Source organism: Stegodyphus dumicola, chromosome 4 (assembly GCF_044657685.1).
Source record: "Stegodyphus dumicola isolate Sdum_Otavi_A_Nest chromosome 4, ASM4465768v1".
Classification (NCBI taxonomy): Eukaryota; Metazoa; Arthropoda; class Arachnida; order Araneae; family Eresidae; genus Stegodyphus; species Stegodyphus dumicola.
Window position 1 is genome coordinate 56002816 of NC_140771.1, and position 24419 is coordinate 56027234.

At 34.1% G+C, this 24419-nt stretch overlaps 1 protein-coding gene across 5 annotated transcripts in view; it reads left to right on the forward strand.

Moving 5' to 3' along the window:
* Window positions 1–24419, forward strand: part of LOC118188716 (Na(+)/H(+) exchanger protein 7-like) — a 329360-nt gene that overhangs the window by 98183 nt on the left and 206758 nt on the right. The gene's annotated exons all lie outside the window — the stretch shown is intronic.

The following is a 24419-nucleotide window of genomic DNA, read 5'->3' on the forward strand; positions in this document are numbered from 1 at the left end:
CAAAGCTGTAAAACATTTCCATCATTATCTATACGGGAGAAAATTCCTCCTCCGCACGGACCATGCCTCATTGGCCTGGCTTTTAAATTTCAAAAATCCTGAGGGTCAAATAGCCAGGTGGATACAGAGACTCCAAGAATATGACATCACTATCCGTCATCGTAAGGGATCATCACACGGAAACGCCGACGCCCTGTCTAGAAGACCTTGCCAAGAAAACTGCCGATATTGTTCCAGGGTGGAAGCGAAATACGAGCTGCTGATTCCGGTCGCAAGACAAATTACAACATCAACATCGGCTGATCGAGACCCGTGGAGTGATGATGAAGTCAGGAAAGACCAGCTGGAAGACCGCGACATTAAACCCATACTTGATTTAATAGAGTCATGAAACAGAAAACCTACATGGCAGGACATTTCTATCTGTAGTCCTACAACAAAACAATACTGGGCACTCTGGGATTCACTTCACATTCGAAACGGCGTCTTATACCGGAAATTCGAGTCGGATGATGGGAAGACGTTCCGATGGCAACTGATACTTCCAAGATCCCGGATTCCTGATGTCCTCAAAGAACTACATAACAGCCCTACAGGAGGTCACTTTGGAATTATGAAGACCTTACAGAGAGTTCGTGAGCGCTTTTACTGGAATAATGCAAAGAATGACGTGCAAAAGTGGTGCCGATCTTGCGATGCCTGTGCAGGTCGGAAAGGACCGAGGAAACGCAGCCGAGGCAGACTGCAACGTTACAACGTAGGTGCGCCTTTTGAACGTATCGCCTTTGACATCCTGGGACCTCTGCCACGAACTGCTGATGGCAACAAATACATACTCGTTGTCATTGATTACTTCACCAAGTGGCCTGAAGCTTATCCTATTCCTGATCAAGAGGCAGTCACAGTAGCTGAGGTAATGATACAGCACTGGATTTCCAGGTTCGGAGTGCCTCTTCAGTTACATTCCGATCAGGGAAGGAATTTTGCCTCGGCAGTAATCAAAGAACTATGCAAACTACTTGGCATTGACAAAACTCAAACGACGCCATTGCATCCCCAGTCGGACGGCATGGTAGAGAGGTTCAATCGAACCATCCTTAATAACCTCTCATTAGTGGTTTCCAGAAACCAACAGGACTGGGACAAGAAATTACCACTCTTTTTACTGGCTTACCGCAGTGCTGTCCACGAGACTACCGGCTATTCTCCATCACAGATGCTCTTCGGTCTTGACCTTCGTCTGCCTTGTGATCTATTGTTTGGCCGCCCTCCGGATGCTCCTTCATCGTCTGAGGAATATATTCAAGATCTCCAGGCCCGGTTTGAAGTGATGCACAATTTTGCACGAGAGCGAGTCAACTTGGCGACGGAGAAGATGAAGACCCGATACGACACAAGAGCTACTGAACATCAATTCCACGAAGGAGACAAGGTGTGGTTGTGGAATCCGACTCGACGGAAAGGACTTTGTCCGAAATTACAGTCACCTTGGGATGGGCCGTACACAGTCCTAAACAGGCTGAATGACGTCGTGGTTCGGATTCGTAAGTCTTCGAACTCTAAACCTAAAGTCGTTCATTACGACAGGTTAGCTCATTACTATGACCATAGTACATAATGTAAATAATTGTAAATAGTATAAGACCATGGTCCATTTTGTTTTTAAATGTGTATTTGATTTATATTTGATAGCATTTGATTTGTTTTATGTATTGCATTTATTGTTCATGTTGTTTATTATTGTAATGTAATGCTTATTAATGCATTTATGCCACAGTTGTAAGTTTTGCTTCCTGTCCAGGGATTGTACTGCCCGGGACGTGCAGTCCTTGGGAAGGGGGCAGTGTTACGAATTTGGTATTTAAAAAGCTAATGTTAGTTCAATTATAAATTAAATGGTTTTATTTCTCGCGCAGTGCAGCGCGTGACGAATATTAAAAGAATTAAGCCGGAAAATTGAAAATACAAGAGCGCGTGCATTAAATAAATAAATATCTCTTTTTGATTTCGAGAAAGTACTGGAAAATTCTAGCGCGTGATTTTAAAATCTTATAAAAGGAGGAAAACATCTCAGTTTGTAGTAGTTGCTTAGTTTGTTGTTGTTTAGAAAACTACTGTTGTTGATTGTAGCGAATTCGCGGATTAGCGTTCTTTAGCTGTTTTGAATTACGTTCTATTGGACATTTGAGTAGTTAAAAGAAAACTACTGTGAGATATTGTAATACTGCATGATAATTTGAGAAAATTTAAGCATTTTTGTTGTGATAATAATAAATTTTTGTTCATTTTTCATCGGACTTGTGCATTCATTTCATAACGAACCCGTACGCACGCAACAATATTAACTAAAACTCTAACTAAACTAACTTTGGATTAATATACAAGTGCCTACTTTAAGATTGGCCGTTAATTAAAAAAAGCCGTATGTAGTACAGAGAGCTGCTAAAACTACGATACGTTTAAAATTATCAAGAGGATTAAACCTCTGGCCTTTAAGGCAATCAGCAAACGAGTAAAACTACTATGGCCAGCGGCCTGCTTCTAATAACTCCTTCCTTTCTCTTGCTTGGCAAAAAGCCACAACTTAAGTACTTGGCGTTAGCAAGACAAATTTGCATAAATAAGTAAAAGCTTTTAATTCTGGCCGGAAGTAGAAAATAAGAAGTGATAGTAAAGATTTAAAATAAAATAAACGTTAGTAAAACTTAGGATCCTTACATATTTCCCGCCAGAGTTAATTAGTTTGAAACTGAGGTCTAAAACGACCTTGTTGAAAATGTTTAGCTCTAGAATCTAACGCGAGGCCAATCTTTTACAAACATTTCTCACTAGAAACTAGAAATTAAAAATTGATAATGTAAAAAGTCGTTTTTACATTATCAACTCCATGGACAAGATTTTTCATCTGTACTGCATCTATAAACAGGAGTTTCTTAGTTGAAATCTGGTTCCTTCCAGAGATCTGGAAGGAAAACTAGTTTAATGAAATGTTACACAATTAAATGGCAAGTAACATGAATATTTATATTTCTCTTTTAACATTCTTATTTCATTCATGACGTTATTTAATTATCGCCTCGTGCTCTCTGACATGTGTTGTAAAAGAAAACACCAAACACGAGCGTGTCTATGTACAAGTGTTCAACACTACCGCCTGCAATCAAAACACTAACGTGTTAAAATTCAACATAACAAGACCTCAGAACACACCTTATATTCGTCTCTAAACCCTGAGGTACTATTCTGAAAGTGGCTAACTCTGAAGTGTAGCGTCAGAGAGCCTAACTACATTCATTCAACCTTTAACACATATTGACAATAATTTGCTCTTTTTACAGTCACATGAATAAGTAAAAAAATTTTTTTGGCATTACTCTAATATTTTCACTTTTAACATATCACAGTATTTCTCAACTTTTAAAATAACAGTTCACATTGTATATAAGGACATATTAACATGCCGTTAATTTTACGCATTTTAAAACGTACATTAGTAGTACATTGTTGACTTCTATTCTTTTACAAGCAAGTGCCGATTCTTCTACATTGAAATACTACATTTCAAAAGTCTTTCAGACTAAAACTTCTTTCTTGCCAGAATCTTTTAAATAAAATTTTATACAATAACTTTTACAATTTTCTTATGGTACCTTTCTCAAAGATTATCAATGCTTTTACAATATTCAAGTATTTACACATTCCTATTATAAATTAATTTTAGTTTTACTCGTGAGTAATTGAAAAACATAATGCCAAAATAGGTAACAACTCATTTCTCGCCTTTTTGGCGATAAAGGTAGGCCTCACATGAGGTAAAACTTCTTGAATTCTGCCACTTGCAGTAAGAATGAAAAATTAACTTAAGGTTTCAAAGTAACATAAAGTTTTACTTATCTTTGTGATATTCAGACATCCTTTTTTCTGCCCAGTCCTGGAAAGTAGCGAAGACTACAGTCTGGTTGATCTTCCGTCTTGTGCGGTTTCGCCCTTCGGTTCCTTCCTCCATGAGCTTTCTTTTCCTTCCAGTTCGGTCACCCTTGAAGACCTTCTTTTTAGCCTCTGCCTGTGGTCTCGGCGCACCAAATTGGCTTCGTTGCTCATACTGGCGTCTTCTTTCAATGTCCGCCGTTCTTCTACTTTCAAACTGGATTGCTAGCTCAAATAACTTTTCCAGTGTAGTGGGATACCTTAATTCAATAAAGTCTTGTACTTGGGGAAGTAACCTCGGCAAAATCACTTGGATTATCTCAGGATCCGGACGGTTTCCGTACAAGAGTTTAAAGACGTGAATTTTTCTTAAAATAAAGGTGGAAAGATTTTTGATTCGTTGCTGATATATGCTGAAGAGTTCCGTTTCTAATCTTGCACGATCTCTTACGACAGGGAAGGCTTTTACTAAGGCAGTCTTAAAATTTTCGTAAGTATAGGTGGGACTTCCCGCTTGACCCCAAGAGGCTTCTGCCTATACATTTGAACCAATTAAGCGCTTGGCCCCTCAAAGCGCTGGTAGCTAAGGTGACTTTCTGGAACTCATGGACTGGATACAGCATGAAGTGGTCATCCAATTTTTCCAAAAAACTCGTTACCGGTGAGTTTCCATTAAATGTTGCTTCTGGTTTCATCGATGCGCGCATGGTCTGTACGATGTACCCAAATCCTTCCAGGGCGGCAGCTGGCATTTCTGGATTCTGAGCCGCTTCTGCAGGCACCACGGGTTCTTCTTGAAACTCGGCCATGGTTATTCTTCTTCGTCGGGGGCCACTATCAGGACTGGTATTCCTCTTTACTTGCTTTGGAAACATGAACTCTCCTGACTCGGAACAGGGAGCTTACTCAAGCTATGTTCAATAATTTGTGAAGTAGACAATACACACAGGAAGGGTATACGAAACCCTTTATTTTTCTATCTTTACAGAGATTTCCGGACTTCGGAATACAGAGACCAACCACTTGTGGTCTGAACGTAAGAATATAAAAATATTAACTAAAACTCTAACTAAACTAACTTTGGATTAATATACAAGTGTCTACTTGAAGATTGGCTGTTAATTAACAAAAAGCCGTATGTAGTACAGAGAGCTGCTAAAACTACGATACGTTTAAAATTATCAAGAGGATTAAACCTCTGGCCTTGAAGGCAATCAGCAAACGAATAAAACTACTATGGCAAGCGGCCTGCTTCTAATAGTTCCTTCCTCTCTCTTGCTTGGCAAAAAGCCACAACTTAAGTACTTGGCGTTATCAAGACAAATTTGTATAAATAAGTAAAAGCTTTTAATTCTGGCCGGAAGTAGAAAATAAGAAGTGATAGTAAAGATTTAAAATAAAATAAACGTTAGTAAAACTTAGGATCCTTACAATATAAGCAAAATACCACTGACTCATCACGAGATCTCCGAAACTATACATCCGATTAATTTGAAATTTTGCATAATTATTCATTCCACGATGTAGACGCGCACTAAGAACGGATTTTAAGTAAAAAGTAAATCCCATTCAAAATAGATTTTTGTTGTACATTAGAAGTTTCTCATATATTTGGTTTTCAAATCCAAGCTCTGAATTTTCTTTTATTGTTGCCAAAACTAGATATGAAATACCATGTCGCCAATGATTTTCCTTTAAAATTATTAAATTGGTAAATAGCTTGCATCTATCCAATGAATACAGACAAAATTTAAATGATAAGTTAGTAATAACATTTAAATTTAACTGTTATCATAAGTTTCATAAAAATAAATGTTAATTTTAAGAGAAATAGATTATTATGATGAAAAATAAAAATGTTGTTATTTATAAAACTTGCCATACATAAAAAATCAAGGACAAATTGATTAGAAAATTTGATAACAAAGATAATAACATTTATTTTCATGAAACTTATGATAACAGTTAAATATATATATATATACCTTAGTTTTATATTGGCGATATTTTTGGTGTAGGCCTACTGAGGATCCCACCACGTTAAACAATGGGGACGCATCCCAATACACAGTACCTCATGGGTGATGTGGAAATCTGTGTATGACACTGACTGACACTATATTTTCCGACTTTAAATTAAAAAAATTCATTAATTATCAATTCCAAATTAGACATTTCGTCCGTATAAGAAGTCTAGGTTCACATTCAAATAGATAGTGCGTCCAGCAAAGCGGACGGGTATCAGCTAGTATTGAATAAATGGATATCTCTTTTATTAGTCCAAAGGGATTTGAGTCCCGAAGGACTATTACTTTCGTTTTGGCATTTTGCGTTGGACTCCCATAAATGTCGGTTCACTTTTCAAACTGTTGCCACAAAATGTTAGAGTCCTGTATTATATTTGAAGAAATTAAATAATGAAGAATCTGCATAAATGTATGTAAGTTTCTCGCTTTGTAATTACAACTGTACCTAGAGCCACCGAATTTTGAATGACGTAATCCTACTGCAAATATGGGCATCTCGAAACCCAAATTTGAAATCTGGAATTTGTTTTATTATCGATTTCATATTTTGTAAAACTTTAACGATTTTTTCATTAACAAATGGCATCGTTGTACAGAAAAAAAAATTTTTTCTCTCCAGCGCGTTGAACTGTGTATCGGAAATTCTAATGATATGCTCATTTTAAAATTATTTTGCGACATTGCTATTGAACTACGTTTTATGGTTTAAGTGCAAAGAACATGATATTTAATAAATAAAGGTAACACACAAAACGTTAAAAAAACGTCCCTTTTGACGTAATTTAAAATCTGAAACATTTCAGATTATTTTTTTATGTATATTTAATTTGAAGAAATGTAATTGACTACTAAGTTAGCTGTAACTGTAATTCTACTCCTTTTGCTTTCCCGAAATCTCGAGAAGCAGAAATTACTAGAATATCTCTTAACCGAATTAAAGCTATAAAAAGCCAGACAGAGAACATTTCATCTGTGTTGTTGTTTACCCAGCTGCTGTTGTTGTTTTTGCGAATTAACGGCGAGATCGGATTAGCTTTCTCTTTGCATTGTGTTGTATATTGACGTTTTTAGTAGTTTAAAGTACAGCTACTAATTATATTTCGTTACATTGGGATATTGTACGGATATCTCCAACGTGAGAAAAATTCCAACGTTGTGTTAGATTTCTTGCGAGAAGAATAAATTTTATTAACCTTTTATCGGACTTGTGCATTCAATCTACTATTACGAACCCGTAAGCACGCAACAATAATATGTTTAATGTTTGGCAATGTTATTTTTATTTCATATTTTGAAATACTTAAAATTTGTGATCAACAAACTCTACGATTTGAAAGCGAGCAATCCAAGTTCCAAGTTACACTTATGCCGAGATTATCAAGCATTCTGCTTGATGTGTTCCGGCTGTCATCAGATGTTTGCTCTTTGGGCGCTGAAAAGAGAATAAATTCGAAGTGTGATTCCAGAAGGGCAGGAGCTAATGGCGAAGGGGCGTGACCAGTTGTCACGTGGGCTGCAAGCTGACTTATCATTGGTTGCGAGTCTTCTGAGGAATACCTCGCTAAAATTGCAATTAAATACAGTACAAAACATATATGAAAGTAGAAATAGTAAAATTAATTATATAAATCAGTCTTCTAAATTATTTACATATGCATATTAGTCCAAGTACGTCAGGAGATAAACACAAGGCACGGGAAGAAGAGCTCGTAAACTAAGATGAGGCTCAGACGCTTGCTGCTTGAGTTTGGTGTCACCGAAAGTAGATACTATCGTTATCATTATTTAATAGACACTAATTAAGTCACTAATTACACTAATTAAGGTCACATTTGTATGAAACATAGTTCGGAACTTTGAGACGATGGCATGGTTTCGCCTGAGTCTCAGTTATCATGCCAATGTCAATATCGTGATCAATGCAAAATTGTTGGAATTCACCAATTCGATTATGGAGGCCATTGGCGTTCCAGAAAACGAAACGGATAGTTGTCAGCCGTCTGGTGTAATTATCCATGAATTTGGGAGTCCGGATTTCGTTCCTGATGTGTAGTTGAGTTTTCATCAATTAATTTCTTGCACAGAAAAGGAATTCCAGATTCCTTAATGAAAGTGACCAACATACTTAGTTGTTAGAACATTTGTTTGGCCTCTGTCATCATTTTCATAGCTTCCGGAGCGAGTCCCGTAGTTAATGCCTGAGCATATGATTTATTCGTCACTATACGTTCATTGAACGTTTTAGCTTTGGGAGTCACTTTCTGCTGTGGAAATTTCTCACATCCTCTATAGTTGGCTGTGTGTCCAACTTGCAAACAGTTGGCACATTTCGGAGGTTCAGATTTATCCTTTGAACAATTGAAAGTTTCGTGCGCCTCAGCGCAACGGACACAACGCGGCTCGTGATTGCAGTTCACTTACGAGTGGTGGAACCCTTGGCAGCGATAACACTGCAAGAGTCCCGCTCTGCCCTTGTAATCCTCAACTTTGATTTTCATTCCCATAAGGAAAGATTCTTGATGAATTCTCTTATTTTTGTCATTTCTCTTAAGAGTAATGAGAAAGAGGGGGAGGTTGATTACATCACCATTTCTTCGTCTTTTCAATTGGTTGACACGGATGATGTCGTAATTTTTGGCGACTAATTCTTCAGCAATTTCATTAATGTCCATGTAAGCGGGTAAATGCCGGATTATTACTATTAAATTTTTAGATGCAGGTAGTTCAAAACAGTGGAAACTCACCTTTTCATCTTTCAGAATTTTCTGGACTTGTTTAAAAATAGTTGGTATTTTTGAATCCGTCCTGGATTTCCTGACCGAAGTAGTCACTTTCAGAGTAGAGTCCATGCTTCTTTAAGAGCGCTCTAGCTTTATTCCAGTTGAAGTTGGTATCTCTTACAATGAAGGGCGGAAGCCGTCCACCATTCTTGTTAGGATTTACTGATTCCGGTGGAATTTCATCTATTTTTTCCATCATCAATGGGTGCTGTTTCCATGGATTCTGGTTCAGCAATGATGGGATCATCTATGGGCGAATTAGGGTTCGTTGCGGCTGCTTGGAGTGGTGCCAGCTTTCTGATTGGTTGCTTTCGGGGTCTCCGGGTGGTATCTCCTCTGGGAGCGCAATCGTCAGAGTCCGAACTGGCATCTAGTGCTGTATATTTCGTAAAATCTTCTTCAGACTTTCCTGGGCTCTCCGCTCTTCTGACATTAGCTTTAATATTAGGACGGAGAGGAAAATCATTTTTCATACTGTTTGCTGATGGGGGAACCGCAGCAGTAGCAGGAGAATTATTCTCTGGTTTGTCATCAGGAGAACCATCCTCTGGTTTGTCATCTTTTAGTGGTCTGAATTCATCATTGGCAAGCGCCCTAAATTTGCAGAATAGGGCCAGGTCACGAGCTTCTCTTTCAGTTAGATAGCCTCTATCTTCCTGAATCATCTGTAGGTTCGTGGTTTCCGAACCTATGAAGTCGAAAAATCGATCCATTTGTGAAAATAAAACAGTACGTCGCAAGGCCTTTTTACGGCAAACTGATGAACATAGTTCAACGAATGCCAACCTTTTTTTTTAATTTTTTTTTTAGTACAATCAAAATCAGATAGTAAAACGCAAAGTAATCAAAATGCAAGAGCGAGGGGACAGAGCACCTTCACGCTCAGACACGCAATGGAAAACTCAATAATAATCAGTAAGACGCAAATACGTTAAATCCAACAATAGTGTTACCAAAGCGAGCAATCTGCACACTTTTCGATATAAAGCATTTTTTATCTCCAGCTCGCGCGGCTATAGCCACTCGAGAAATGAGGGCGAAAATTAGCATTTTCAGAGTTTTCAATTAAGATCTCTTTTGATTAAAGCGTACGAAGATGAGAATGGTCGAATTGGCTTTTTACTAATTTTTGAAATCCGGGGGGGGGGTACCTCTCTCGAAGCTCAACTCCCTGCCGTTCCGTAGAAGATGATGTTACAAAAAACATACAGACGCACACAGGCTTTAATAGTATAGATACTTCGTAGAGAATCATTTAAAGAAATGTTATGCTGTTTTATACTAAAAATACTTTTTTAATGTTTGAAAATTTTAATAGTAAATTTTTCTTTGAATCCGTAAGATAATTTGTAGAGTTTGGTTCCTTTAGCTATCATCTAAAGTGTCTAACTCTTGGTAGACTTTAAGCGAGTTGTTGCTAAGTAACAACAGAAACTTGGTAACGTGTAAAAAACCTTTTTATTGGAACTAAATAAGAAGAGAAAGCACATGTTGTGCTTACAACGCAGCCAACCACCTGTGGCGAGATATTTTAACAATAAGTGAAACGTAAAATTTAAATTCAAATAACCTAGTAACCGAAGGCTACACAATCAATTTAACGCGAAATTGGCTCAGAACTTAGCTGTCGCGAAATTCAGCTATCGGCAATTAAAATCAAGGCTGAAGGCAAGGACTCTTATCTGATATGGCACTCTAGTAACGTGGCCACGAGAGGCAGAACATGCTCTCTCTTACAATCTAAGAACCTCGTTGTTAATACTAACGCTTTAAATTTTCATTCTGGCGGGAAAACGGAAAGGGATAAGTGACATTACAGACCCAAAAACTCTAAAACTGGTTCATTAACATAAAGGAACGTCACATATTTCTCCGCCAGAATTTAAGTAATCGCAAGAAAGGTCTTTAACGACTTTGGTACGATCGTAAATTTTAAACTAAACAAAAGCCAAGTTTTTACAAGAAAAAAAAACTTAGCCTACAAGCTAAAGTTTTACAGATGAAGACCTCTTTGGAAAATACTTTCATTAAATTCAAAAGATACTCTTATTAAAATAGCCACCAACATCTAAGACATTTTTAATATTCACTTTCTATTTCACTTCATCAAAATCTTTTCATTCTGTTTTAAGTTAATCTACAATTAATTATTCATCCGCGTCTGCTCTCCAGCAAAGTATACGAACGTTTTCCGTTTGTATTTCAGAGACGGAAAATCCTACATATTAAAACTTAGACATACTAGACCTGAAGAATACCTTAAATTCAAAACTATTCCTAATATACTAAGCTTAAAATCCTGGTTAAACTTTAATGTTGGCTAGAGAGCCTAACTTTTAATTACATGCATATCGTTCATTTTTAACTTATTTTATCTTACTTTGTTAGCTTGCACTTGAATATTTCATTTATACATGAAAAATTCAATTTTTACAAGTATGGAAGCATTTACGTTTTTTCGTTATCATAACGTTTAACAGAAGCTTTTACGTTTACAAAACTAATTTATGAAGCATAGGTCATGAAACATTTACAATACATTTACATTGAGAAAAATTTGTTCAGTTTACATTTTTATCACATATACAGGAGTTGCTTAAATTTATTCTACAAATCTCTCTCTATATATTTTTGGTTTACACATGTAATGTGACGTTTCCTCCCCATGTACGTTGTTTGCCTTGTATGGCAATAACATTCGCTCCCCTCGTTCCCAAACATTCTATGCCTTCTAAAACAATTCTTTACCTAAAAATGCTTTGAGACTCTGTGTTCAATAGTGGGTCCACTGGAACATTATTTAGCAATATTTGTATTACAGGCAGAGCTAAATGTTTTACAATTACCGTATTCATTTGAATCCTAGAGTGAGTTTCTTACCACCGTGGTAACTGTACCCGTTCATTTTCAGTACCCGATTATTTTCAAAAGTACCCGTTATTATTTAAAATTCTTACTGACTTCTTGCCCCTTTTTTTCTCTTTCGTTTTTCTCTTGGCGATCACTATTTATGGTTGAAAATTTCTTTGAACATTCAAAACCTCATTACCGTCAAACCGTGGTCTTCCTTGTGCTACACTCGTATAAAACTGTCCATTTGACCTTTGGTCATATCCTGCTGTAGGCATACTTTCTGCACACCTCCTGCTTTCATATTTTACCTCAAGCAAACTCTAGAGCTTGCTCGGATTTCTTAACTCGAAGAAATCTTGAAACTCTGGTAGCAGCCTATACAAAATAATTTGAATCACCTCTGCGTTGGACCTTTCCCCCACATTAAAAATGAAAAAATTTAATTTTAAAAATGAAAACTTTAGGGGGCCAATGTTTCTGTTTGAATTTGTGACTTGATCCCCTCCAAAAAAATCAGAAGTTAGATATTAATTTTGAAAGGAACTTAAACTTCAAAGTTGACATTAAGCTTGCAAAATACAAGCCGAATAATCTAAAATAAATATTTTAATTCGGAACATTTTCCTAACTGTCGATTAAAAATGTATTTTATATAATTCGCAGGTTTTTCAAATTAAATTCACATGTTATCATTCGACAGCAGTGTTCTTCGGGTGTTCCGCAAGTCAAAATAAAATTTCGACATATAACATATGTCAAAAAGAACGGCATGCAAAGCTTTGAGTGAACAGTTTTGTAATGCAAAAGGAATTATAATTAGACGACAATATTAAAAATTATATAACGGAGCACCTTTTCCAGTTGAAGAAAACAGTAAAAGAATATTTCCCGTAAGAGAAAAGTAATTATGACTAGATAAAAAGTCCATTCGAATACTACGATAAATCAGAAGGCTTTATAATGAAGGATAGGGAACAAATAATCGACATATTTTGATTGCAGAATATCTCATAAAACTATAAAAATTTGAATGCCATTCGGAGCAACATATTTAAGTGAAAAATCTTTCTCAACGTATGTTGCAAATAAAACAGAATACAGAAGAAAATTAAATGCAGAATATAAAATAATTAATGCAGAATATAAAATTAAATGCAGAATATAAAATAATTAATGCAGAATATAAAATTAAATGCAGAATATAAAATAATTAATGCAGAATATAAAATTAAATGCAGAATATAAAATAATTAATGCAGAATATAAAATTAAATGCAGAATATAAAATAATTAATGCAGAATATAAAATTAAATGCAGAATATAAAATAATTAATGCAGAATATAAAATTAAATGCAGAATATAAAATAATTAATGCAGAATATAAAATTAAATGCAGAATATAAAATAATTAATGCAGAATATAAAATTAAATGCAGAATATAAAATAATTAATGCAGAATATAAAATTAAATGCAGAATATAAAATGCGACTGCAGATAATATCGATAGAGCCAGATTTCGACAGTTTATGTAAACAAATGGCAGTCAGAAAATCTAATGCAAGGGTAAGTAACACCTGGAGCATGAGTTAATGAGTAAATTATACATTATGTTAAAAATCTTAATAAAAATACGGTACTTTTCTTTAATTGTCTTTACGTAAAGTATTTAAAACATATTTATCTACTTTAAATAATATTTGAAGATATGCTTTTTTAAGGGTAGGGTGGAGTTCCTCGGGAAAAAAAAAAACTTATAGTGCTAAAGGTTCCGTGAGTCACCAGAGTTTGAAGATCACTGATCTACAGTATGTACATCCTATTTTATCATTTAGTAAGCATTATACGCAGATAGAATTCTCTTTAAAAATTTACTTGCTTTAATAAGACGTTAATCGCGTTGTTTATTACTACCGTCAACAACAACTTTTTAAAGTCACTACCGATTCTGTTAGCACTTGCGCATTAGTGTAAGTGCTAACAGAATCTTGTAAGTTTTATATGGCTATGTTTAAATATCTACTTGTAAGTTTTATATGGCTATGTTTATATTTCTTGTAATGATTTAGTTTACATGAATCGGAATATGAACAATGGATGGAAAATTCATCATCCGTTTTCAAGCAGAAGTTAGATGATCGAATTATTCTCGCAGAGTCTTTTACGTCTTTTCGTGCGAAGGTGTTTATAATCTCGTGATAAAAATATCACTGATATCTAGCATATTTTCGTTACTGGGCGGAAGAAGCCAAAAAATTTGAATAGGAAATTTTAAAAAACTATCATTGCAGCAGCTATATTTAACAGAGTGTCATATAATTTAGCCACGACTTGTTTGCGCAGTAAAGCTCCGCTATGTTCTAATAAAACATCTTAAATAATTGATTACTATTTCGCATTATTTCGGTTTAAAATGACAGATGAACATGCTTGTTTATGAAGACTGTTTCTCACGCGGACCACTCACGTGCAGTTATTTTGGTTGGTTTCATGGCTGTTACATTGCGTTTAAGTTCGAATCGAATGTTATATAACAATGGTCTCAAATTAAAACTTCATGCGGGCCGAATGCACGAACTAAAAACACATGAGGAGCCAGAATTTTTAAGCCCAAAGGGGTGTTACCCCAGATGGGCTATTAGTCTCAAAACTCAAAACGTTGAATCACTAAATGTGTTGTATCACTTATCAAACTGTTGCCACCAAATATTATCATCTTGTATAATATTTAAAGAAATTAAATTATGAAGAATGTGCATTAATGTATGTATGTTTCTAGTATTGTGAAAAAAACAGCGGTACTAAAGCGTTTATTTATTTATTTATTTATTTATTTATTTATTTATTGTTGACCTATATTTAGTAGTTGTTGTAGCTGCATTTTCTAAAGGTAGAACATTTTACATCCGGTTGCTATTAAAAAACTAATTTGGACTAACAGAGCTTAACGAAGCAACCATTCGTTTACATTTGGAACTCTTAGTAGAATAGAATTGATTGAATGAGAAATATATCTGTAATGTAATTCGAGGAAATCAGTTTAAATGCAATACAGCAAAAATTTATATAATTTAATAGACCGTAGAAGAAAGTCATGTGATGTCCACATCAAATTTTTTTTATTGAACTTACTTGATTCTTTCTCTCACCATTCGGAGTTTAGGTTCAATCTAAATAAAATTCACACTTTTTTTATTTATTTAAATGTTAATAAAAGAGCTAGCATGGGGAGGTCCGGAGTTCGAATCCCGGAGATGTGAGTGCACATTTTTCACCCCTTCTCCTCCCTATGAAACGTCTCTGATTGTTGTGCTATCCTCTCTTTCTTTAATTTTTCAGCGATCTGAAAAATTTCGCCATGACATGAAACACAAAACGCTTTTTTTATTCTACGCTTTTCTCCAATTACTAATTTTTGGAATGTTGCAGTTTGTCTAAGAAAAAGAGCTTTGACTTATCTTTCAAACCCAAGTAAGGCGTAAATGCTAAACAAGATTTGAAAAAAAATAATTACAGCTTTTCTTTTCTTTTTTTTTATCATTTTTCCAAATTATTACTCTTTTTAATAACACCTCTAACTAATATAATTTAAAATACATTTTATCTGTGATATATCCAGTTAGTGATTTTTCTTGATTATTCTCAGCATTATTATGTGCTGAATTATGGTTCGGGATTCAAATTCTGGCGAACGGGCTGGCTGCATGGGTGTTTTCGTGGTTTTTTCGTGGCTGCATGGGCATTTTCGTGGTTGTGTAATATGTATAGGAACCAGTTTTTCTCAGAAAAATTTCCACGAAAGCATCCCTTTCCTTAGGTAGATAGCCTGGATTCGAACTACCAGTGTTCAAAGATTTTTAGCGCTCTGCCGCTAATATAAAATGTTTTCTTGATGCAGATACAATATATAAGATTTATGGTATAAGGCATATGTTATAAGCAAGAAATGGAAATATATAAGGAGTGATAGTTTACACATATATTATAAGCAAGAAATGGAAATATATAAGGTGTGTTAGTTTACACATATATTATAAGCAAGAAGTGGAAATATATAAGGAGTGTTAGTTTACACTTAATTGAACTATGCTTCTTTATATTTTGAAAATTAAAAATATTAGCAAACGGAAAAGTAGTACGAGTTAAAAACATTCTTGAAGTTAGTTGAAGATACCATAACAGATTATAACAGCCATAAAACAAGTTTTTCAAATAATATACATACATAGAATTATTTTTAAGAGTACCAACCGTATTTTCTGACAATTTCTTTCTTCTATGAAAATGGTGCACTTAGGAAAGATGATTATCAGTAAATAACACTTCTCGATTCGCATAATGAATTTCCTTCTTCATACTTCAGAAGTATGTTAAACACACAGGCACTGAAGTTGAAGTACAATATGTAGATTTATTAATAACGTTTGTAGAGACCTTAGGTTATTTCGAAGGAGGAGAGATGAAAAATGAGCAATGCCCTTCAACGGTTTCAAATCACGGACCTCTCGAACACGTGCCGAGCGCGCTGACATCTACACCACGAAAGCAAAGTAACGTGGGGCTAACGTTACTGACAGGAACAGAAGGATATTACGGAAACTGTTACTTTAAAAATAAAAACTACTAAGACAAAGGTGACTATTGCGCTTAATATGCATCTACAGAACGGACTTTCTACACATACAGTATGAACAGAACTGTATAAGCAGAGTATTCTACACATACAGTATGAACAGAACTGTATAAGCAGAGTATTTATGAGTGAGCTCCTATCTTAAAATCTCTGTTTCATAAATAAATGCAAAATGGAAACAGCAGTGGCGCCAAGAACTAAAAACATAAACTAAAACAGGAGCTATTTCCTAATGAGGTCAGCTTTCGCATTATTCTACAATAGTGATATAGTCAGTATTTCTTAGGGAAACTGCATCTTTCAAAATGATAATACACCCTTCTTTGCAGTGAAATTGTTAATTAGTGTTTTAAAGAACATGAAGATTGTTTGCAATATTGCAACAAATAGGATAAAAAATAACCAGTAACCAGGTGCGTTCATATTTCATTTTAATGCTCAGCTTTAAAAATTGGCTTAATATTTGTACATACGCCTACTGACAACTGATGTCATATGGCGTTTTAAGCAGATGCTCACAGTACTTAAAGCTCTTCGATACTAGAAATAGGAAGGACTGCGAAATCATTACAATAACACAACACGTAACTGTAAATAATTTTATGCAGATACAATTTTTATTTTCGATTCCTAACGTTTGTCTTATTGCAAATGAAAATGTGTCTGCGCTGAACCATTTTCAGATTTTAACCTTCTTCAATCACTAGCCAGTCTGTTGCATAAAATAGTTATCATGAAATAGAAAATATGTATAAATATAATTATTATAGTGAGTCCCCTAGTATAATTTCATAAAAGTATTAAATATTTCTAATTATATATATCTTGATTTAAATGCATATTTATTTCACTCAGCCGGATTAAAAAGTCGAAAATGTCTCATAAGAACTGCGTTTATTGCTTAAAATCCTTTAATTTTTTTACTGGTATATTAAATTTGAAAGTTAAATATCTTAACCTTAACCCAATGGCACCACGCTATCGCGTAGAAGATAAAAATATTTCATATCAGGCAGTGCAACACATTTCTTTTAAACATCTCAAGTTGTTGAAATTGTAAAATATAAGATGACCGAAAGTAATTCCGAAAATACCTTAAATTTTTCGGAATGGCAACAATCTTATGCCGTGGAGATTAAAATATTTTATTTCGAACAGTAGTGCTACTGCTCTCCTTTCAAATCGCTGAGTTTATTTGTCAAAAATGTCATTAAATTCATACAAAATATGATATAATTTGTATGAAATAAATAAAAAAACAAATTCGAAATTAAAAACTCATACTTTGGGGTGCATATGCTCGAATGGAGGACTATTCGTATTTGAAATTCGATGGCTCTAGGTGGCGTCGGTTTTCCACACAGCGAGGAACATACAAGCATACATATATGTAAATTTTTCATTGTTTAATAGCAGAGATATATTTTCGTTTCATTAAAGTTCATTAAAGTTTATATTTTTTATATTTAGATTTTTTTTCACTTTTTTATGCTATGGCAAGCGTCGGAAACATTTCCCAATTCAAAAACAAAATTACGGTTTATAAGTGCGACTGCGCATTTCCAGCTCGCGTGTTGCGAAAACCATCTGCGTAATAAGTAGCAAAATAACAACATTATATTAACACTGAATACTTCTGTTTACAACCATTAATTTAAGTGGTCGTGAACTTTTTATAGATTAATGGAATAGTGGAAGCGTAGCAATTTTGTAACCTAATGGTAGCTCATCATTTACTGCTGCCTAAGGAATGTTAGCAAGATTTTTCTTGGCATAAACATCTTTCTTTATACTGATTTATTTGGCTTTGTGAAGTATTATACTAACAAGTTTGAATAAAAAAGAAGCATTATGCAGTATAGAATCTAAGTTTTCAAAGAACTCAAAGTATTGTTTGTTTACCCATTGAAGTCAGGAGTAACGCAGAATGATTTCTCACAACTTAACCAACAGGTACTTTTCCGTTTCGCCGGCGCAAATCTCGCCAAGCAGACTTTATTGGCGACAACATACAGTATGCACATAAAAAATATTAAAAAAGAATGTTAGTTCTAAGAATTCTTTTTTTTTTGAAGGCATAAACATTTTAATATCGCTTACAATTTTATAAAAGCCAATAAATGAAGGCAATAAATTTGCAAAAAGACATTAAATTAAGAATTTACTATGGTTCAACATCCTGATTCGCCGGTTCATATCACGTGACCCCAAGCGATCTCATCTCACGTAAACTACTCTACAAAAATCTAATGCTCTCAGTAATTATCTACATTAATTTGAAGTTAAATCTTAATTTGGAACACAAGTTTAAATGCAAGAAATAATTCAGTTCGTACGAATAACTTACTCAGAAATTATGTAAAAATGCAGTACTTTACTTCGTTAATGCATTCTCATTAGAGTCGAGGAATTTAACCTTTGACTTTACCTTTTCTATATTTTCGGCTTCGGGCAAGCGCTGTGATTGCATCCTAACTGACTTAATTACCGAAAATGGCCTTAGACATAAAACTGAACTATCTGATAAAAATTCTATGTAATTATATGCCAGTAATGAAAGAAACAATCAATCTGATAAGAAAAAGCTGCGACTTGTTTTGAAAATGAGCCGTAAAAGGTTACCAGCGAGAATATTCCGTTTGGCATCGGTTGTACCATTATTGGCGACTTTATCGCTTGCGCCGGCAAAACGGAAAAGTACCAACCAACATTTTGAAAAGTTTTAATGATTTTAATTATTAATAAAGATTGGAAACTGAATCCTCCAATTCCACGAATCTTTGAAACAAAATTGAGGTTTGAAAAATCGAGTGAGTATTTGCACCATTTTCGTCTTCCGAACCTTTCGAATACTAACTTAAATATATTAATATTAATGTAGTAAAAATTAGTTCTATTGACACCCAGTAGATGCATTCATTAAGAAACAAAAGGAACTTTCAGTGATTTCTGAAAAACCAGTTTTACTTATCCAGAGTATCTTAATCCGGCCCTAAGTAATATTGTAAAACGGATAGTAATGTTGTAAAATAGTAAGTAAATGCAATGATACTGATAATTGTAAAATGCCTTAAACATAGTGAAACAAAAACACAGACAAATTTAGGACTTTCTCGTCCAGATCTAGTGTCGTTTTCTTATTTCTATGAGAGTTAACATGAAATATTTTTACTGATAGGTTATCCTAATGCAGGAATGCAGGAATTCTGAAAATCGTCTTGTAGAACAAGTGCTTCATACTACAATTGTGTTCAATCAATACATGTTCTCTGTCACAATCAAGATAACACAATGATTTAATATATGGCGCAAATGAAGCATAGAAAAAAAATTATACATTGCTTTAACCAGCTACTCTTAATAAACCGAATTAATGTTCCACAGTAATAAATAAGTTCACTTTTGGTTAAAAATTCGAATTCATTTGCGGTAGTAGTTTTGCATATATATATACTTTTAATATTTATGCACGTAGGTAATCCGTAAAAGCCACTAACATCAATAAACTACGAAAAGCTTAACTATTAACATAACTTCAGCGTTGACTGCAAACTTGATGAAACTTTTAGGAAACGTTTTCATTCAAGCGATAAAACCTTCGAAAATGAAGTAGCACTAAAGGGCGGCAGTTTCTTGTCAAGAAGTTTGGCGTAAACGATTAAAAATTTAAATTTTTTTCAGATTATTTGTATGAGTTCAGAGGCAATTATAAATGATATCATCGCGTTTGAAACATAAAATCAACTACAGACGGTGTTTACACATTTTTAAAATGATTTCGGGGGCGTTTATTTAATGTTTAAATGTATAGAGTACTTTTTTAAATGTTCGATCTAATAGCCTTTTTTTTTCTAGACTTTTGCGGACTATAAATCTGCATCGTGATTTCCAGAATAGAAGGGTTTTTCCTAAAATTTTCACTTCTTTCTGATGCAAATCTCGAAAACTTTTCACTACGTTCCAGTGCTCACCAATAGGGGGGGTGCGCTTAGAAAAGCTCTTTTCGAGAGATCAGAGGTACAAAAGTCCATAAGTGAAACGTCAGGATACTCCGCAAGAATACGTTGAAAAGGTATATATGCATTACCTGTATCAGTCTTCATTTTCTCAAGGAACGCAATGGTACTTTTAGAACTATGACATGTTGCTTTTGCTTTGTCTTCAAGAAAGTGTCACTCTTTGAAAATCGTTGACACAAAGTAATGGAATTTCTTCTGTCGGACACAAAACTTTCTCTTGATAGTACGTTGAGTTAATTTTAACATTCCCCCTTCTTATTTTTAATATCTCATTGTAAGAGAATCCTGCGACAGATATAAACACCTTACTAAACTTTCTGAGCATTGATGAAAAACCATCTTTGTACATTTTTTCTCTTCGTTTCCGATTATAAATTTATTTTTTGTTGTTTCCGATTATAAATTTATTTTTTGTTGTTTCCGATTATAAATTTATTTTAAGTTGTAGAGATATTAGGATTTTTTTGGAGGCCGGAGAGATGAAAAATTAGCAATCGCCTTCGCCGGGAATCGAACCACAAACCTCTGGAATACCGGCCCAGCGTGCAGAACCACTACACCGCCAAGGCACGCTAGGAAGGCGGGAAAAATACCTTATAAGGTAAACCCATGCTTTATTAAGAGTCACAATGAATTTCCATTGATCTCCTGCTACAAAGTTTCCATAACGGGGTTCTACAAATTGTTCTGCGTTGAGTCACATGCTTCGGCAATAGCTGGTAAATATTATGTTTTTAAACCATTTTAGTTGTAAATCTTCATATATTATTTCACTTATTGTTGCTGCAGATATATTTAAAGACTTTGCAATTGATTTCCTATGTTTCCTCTTGCTACCAAAGATTTAACTTTGCAGAAAAAACATTACGTACCTTCTTCGGGTATTAGCTTGGAGTCTTCTTTTCATGTAGAAGTTTTCCAATCCGATCGACGGTTTTTTCTAATCCGTTTAATAATGTTGCTTATTTTGCACTTAGAAATTTTAATACTTTTTTACAATGCTTTTGAGTGATAGAATAAGAATATTTCTTTTTGGAAAGCTCAAAACTGTATCCTTCAATTCATAGCTTGTTTATATGAGATATTTTGAAAGAAAATTAAAAATACGGACGATATTTTTCATTTCGATTAATAAGCTGTTACCAAAAAATCTTATTCTAAAATCATTTTCTTTTTTAAAAATTGTTTATCGAAATTGTTCTAAAAATGTGTAAACTCTCTGTCTGCATAAGTTTATCTAGACAATTTAACATTCCAGGTTGGAAGGCTTTTGTGAGCCCCAAAATTAATTCGAACCTATACTGCTAGTCTATTCGTCATAAACTCGTTCATTACCTTCCATATTAAGTAAGGTATATAATAATGCATAAGTAATAAGTTTAATGCTACTAATGAGTAAATTACATTAATTTTACATTAATATATCTTAACAATATTTTTCTATAATTATCTTTACTTAAAGCACCTATACCATATTGATCTACTTTAAATATTATTTTAAGATATATTTTTTCAAGGCTATGATGGAATTCCCTGGAAACCCTAAAGTTCAAAGGATCTTGTGAGTCGACAAATTTTGAAGACCATTGGCCTATAGAACTGATGCGTAATCACCCTTCTAACAGTTTTAGGGTTATTTTTATTTCAAACCATTTTCTAGCCGCTAAAGGTTTTACAACACCAATTTTTGAGTCTTTTTTGATTTTTCATAGCATAAATTTCCAATTGCTTGTTGTTAGATTGGAATGCGGTCCAGACTTCAGTGAATTTTCAATAGTTCCATGCAGTTTCCACCGTTTTATAACATCGAAGATGCTTGAATACTTTATATCAAGAATTTTTTGGATATTTTGAATACATTTGCCATCTTTAAATGATACACAATTAAGTTTCTAAAAGAACTTGATCTTTTAAATTGTAGCATCTCGCCATGTTCTTTTCAGACAGGAAACTGGTAATATACAGATGTCCTGAAAGTCTATAAATATTTTAAATTCATAAAAAATGAAGGAACTGGTAGAATTGAATGCGGTTTGCGAAAAAGTTATTCTTGTGAAGGGGGATTTTTTTGGTAAAAAATAGCTAAAAGTTTCGTCGATAAAGGGCGCGGCGCCGACGAACATGTAAATCAGAGTCCTATAAATGCAGGTTTTACGATTAACAGCTCATTTCTGATTTTTCCTTCTACTTTGCTCGTACATAAAGTTTAAATCATGGTGCTGACGTTAGTGGATAAAGCGTTACCTCCTCATATCACAACCGAAGTAAAGACGTTGCTAAGAACATTCACCAAAGAGCGATTAATTAGCCTCCACTGTAGAAATGAGCGGCCTCTCGCTCGCCGGACTTAACACCACTTGGTTTTTGGCTTTAGGGTTATGTCAAGTCCAGAGTGTACCGCAGTAACCCATCTTCTTTGGTACAGTTAAAGGACGCCATTCCCTCACGAAATCTCTTGCATCCATTCGGATATACTACATGCTGCAGTTAACGGTATTGTAACTCGCTTGCAAACGGCAACTTATGGTGATGGCGGACACATAGAATAAGAATCATGTGCTTGTAAACATTTGAAATAAATATACGTTTTCCTTGAAATGTGTGATTTCCTCTTGTATAGAGCACCCTTTATCGAGGAGAATTTAAACTATTTTTTTATTTTACCCCCCCCCCCAAAAAGTATCTTCACGAGAATAACTTTTTTTAAAAAACGCTTTCAATTTTTATGAATTTTTTTAATATTTACAGACTTATGGAATACCCTATATTTTATAAACAAATAAAAATTTCCAAATTCAGACGGTAATTCTTGTGATTCATTTTCATTTATATTAAATAATGAAGAATCTGTATGCATGCATGCATGTATATATATTCCTCTCAATCGGAAAAACATATTTAGAACTATTATATTATATATATATAAACATATTTAGAATATTATATATATAAACATACTTAGAGTTAACATATTTTGAAATCTCTCAAATGTAATAAAAAATCTCGGTTATTTAAAAGTAATGCTTTGCCTCTGCTTGAATCAAAATACTTTTATCTTCCATGAGCTATTGTGTTACCATTCAGTAAAGCGTAAGATATTTAACTTAAATTTAATCTGTTTACTGTTATATAACAAACTAAAACTCTTAAAAAACAGAAAATTAAAAAAAATACTGAAAGGTTTCAGATGTTAACAATTACACAAGAGGGTTTGTTAAGGTTTTTTACACTCTCGCTGAGCTCGCAGTCTACCGCTGAGCTGTTACACTCACTCCTACTAACACTTTTTTTTTTGTCTTTTCGCACTTACGCCGTATACAATTCAAAAGGAAAATTACAAAATTTTAAAAGCAGCATAGCTGTGTACATTTAGAATTGCCGATGTACCGTTAAATGTTGGCATAAATTCATCTTTTTTTTTTTTTTTTTTTCCCAATCTTTTCTCAGTTCATCATATCAATGTTCAGTTTCCTTGCTAAGATGGCTTACTTTATTTTTTAAATATAACGCTTACACTATATAAAATTCTACTGAACAGCAAAATCGCAAAATATTTAGAAACAACATATCTTTAGAATTTCCGGTAGAGAAACCTGCGCGCTCGAGATAGGAATGTTTTTTTTTTTTTTTTTTTTTTTTTTTTTCCGTACAATGGACTTCATTACCATCCACTTCTCGACTTTTTCAACAAAAAATTCATTAAGTTTTATGGAATATGAAATAGGTAATAAAAAAAAGTTCGAAATTCAAAATTTGGGCTTCCAATTGCTCATGTTCGGGAATGGGAGGGGGAGGACTAAAATTTGATGGCTGTAGGTACCGTTCTTTCTTCATAGTTCAAGAAACATACATACATTCATGCAGATTCTTCATTACTTAAATTCTTTAATTATAATGCAGGGCGATAATATTTGGTGGAAAAATTTGAAAAGTGATACAGCGCATATAAGTGCTTTGACGCAAAATGCAGGTTCGAGACTAATATCCTATTTGGGACTAACGTCCTTTTTGGGCTAATAAATGTAGTTCTTTAGAATATGCTTCAACTTTTGAATCTGATTGATTCGTGAGATCTCCGATCAGAAAGATCAGACATTTTTATGAAATTACATTACTAGACTCAATAAAACTATATACGTATATTCTTTCCTTTTCCATAGAAATTATTTCAGTAGGCTA